This window comes from Leishmania mexicana, chromosome 27 (genome assembly GCF_000234665.1).
Source record: "Leishmania mexicana MHOM/GT/2001/U1103 complete genome, chromosome 27".
NCBI lineage: Eukaryota > Euglenozoa > Kinetoplastea > Trypanosomatida > Trypanosomatidae > Leishmania > Leishmania mexicana.
The window spans coordinates 984558-987057 of NC_018331.1; positions in this window are offsets into that span (position 1 = coordinate 984558).

The window sequence follows — 2500 nt, forward strand, 5'->3', positions numbered from 1 at the left end:
GTGTGTGTGCCGCACACGCGCGTCCACTGCCGTGTCACCACTTCTCTGCTCTGGAAGCTGACAGTACGAACTCCTCATCGGAGTGTGTGACGCCTTGCCCCCTCCCACACATCCTCTCCTCCCATATATATTTATATATATGGGGTGGGGTGTGTTGTGCGTGTGGGGGGGCATGGCCATCGGAATATACCAAACAACAACTTTACGTCCCTCTCCAAACGAGAGAACATGCATGGGCTGGCATGAGCGGCATGCTTCACTTCGGTGGGGCTCGAGGGGCATTTACGTCCCGAGGCGCTGAACCTTGAGGCCTGAAATTTCATGCTCAGGGACACAATATATCTATCTATATATATATGGGGAATGCATATATATTATATGATGTGTGTCGCTTAGCTTCACGAAACTAGAAGAAAACGGTGCAAAAAAAAGGACCCGACAACCAGCTGTGTGTCTGTGTGGCGCATATATAGTTACTCTATATACACGTCCGCATACACACGGCTCGTTGTCGGGTCCTTGCCCTTTTTCTACCTCCTTTTCCTCCATGCGCGTGTGCGCGGGCGAGGGGGTGCGTGTGGTGTGTGGGGGGGTGGGGGGATCGAGCAACCCCCCATAATATAGCCCTACTTTGATCCAAAAGTGCACACACAGGAGAGACGTGTGCCCGCCAAACATGGGCGTCTCTCGGTTGCTGTGTCTGTCCCCACGCCCTGCGGGGAGAGGGGGAACGGGGTGAGAGGCGACACGATTTCCACCGGCAACGTCTCTCCCTACCTGAACACACGCCCCTAGGAGGGGTGCGCTGCCTCCGCCACGAAGTCACAGTTATCCCAGACGGACCGTTTACCCCCCGCCACCCGACCCGACAACCAGCTGCGCCTAAACCGCCAGCTCGTTGTCGGGTCCTTATCCCTTTTTTCTCTGCGACTCTGAAGGATGGCATACGCAAATCAGACAATCCAGCTCCCAGAAATCACCGCACCCTACAATTACCCGCAACACACTTTCGGAATTCGAACATTCCCTTTCGCCACGCGCAGGGCCGTCGGAGGCGCACTGGTTTGCGTCCCAGTACTTGCACATTCCCTTTCGCCACGCGCAGGGCCGTCGGAGGCGCACTGCTTGGCGTCCCAGTACTTGGACATTCCCTTTCGTCACGCGGAGGGCCGTCGGAGGCGCACTGGTTTGCGTCCCAGTACTTGGACATTCCCTTTCGCCACGCGCAGGGCCGTCGGAGGCGCACTGGTTTGCGTCCCAGTACTTGGACATTCCCTTTCGCCACGCGCAGGGCCGTCGGAGGCGCACTGGTTTGCGTCCCAGTACTTGGACATTCCCTTTCGTCACGCGGAGGGCCGTCGGAGGCGCACTGGTTTGCGTCCCAGTACTTGGACATTCCCTTTCGTCACGCGGAGGGCCGTCGGAGGCGCACTGGTTTGCGTCCCAGTACTTGGACATTCCCTTTCGCCACGCGCAGGGCCGTCGGAGGCGCACTGCTTGGCGTCCCAGTACTTGGACATTCCCTTTCGCCACGCGCAGGGCCGTCGGAGGCGCACTGCTTGGCGTCCCAGTACTTGGACATTCCCTTTCGCCACGCGCAGGGCCGTCGGAGGCGCACTGGTTTGCGTCCCAGTACTTGGACATTCCCTTTCGCCACGCGCAGGGCCGTCGGAGGCGCACTGGTTTGCGTCCCAGTACTTGGACATTCCCTTTCGCCACGCGCAGGGCCGTCGGAGGCGCACTGCTTGGCGTCCCAGTACTTGGACATTCCCTTTCGCCACGCGCAGGGCCGTCGGAGGCGCACTGCTTGGCGTCCAGTACTTGCACATTCCCTTTCGCCACGCGCAGGGCCGTCGGAGGCGCACTGCTTGGCGTCCCAGTACTTGGACATTCCCTTTCGTCACGCGGAGGGCCGTCGGAGGCGCACTGGTTTGCGTCCCAGTACTTGGACATTCCCTTTCGCCACGCGCAGGGCCGTCGGAGGCGCACTGCTTGGCGTCCCAGTACTTGGACATTCCCTTTCGCCACGCGCAGGGCCGTCGGAGGCGCACTGGTTTGCGTCCCAGTACTTGGACATTCCCTTTCGCCACGCGCAGGGCCGTCGGAGGCGCACTGGTTTGCGTCCCAGTACTTGGACATTCCCTTTCGCCACGCGCAGGGCCGTCGGAGGCGCACTGGTTTGCGTCCCAGTACTTGGACATTCCCTTTCGCCACGCGCAGGGCCGTCGGAGGCGCACTGGTTTGCGTCCCAGTACTTGGACATTCCCTTTGGCCACGCGCAGGGCCGTCGGAGGCGCACTGGTTTGCGTCCCAGTACTTGGACATTCCCTTTGGCCACGCGCAGGGCCGTCGGAGGCGCACTGCTTGGCGTCCAGTACTTGGACATTCCCTTTCGCCACGCGCAGGGCCGTCGGAGGCGCACTGGTTTGCGTCCCAGTACTTTGACATTCCCTTTCGTCACGCGCAGGGCCGTCGGAGGCGCACTGGTTTGCGTCCCAGT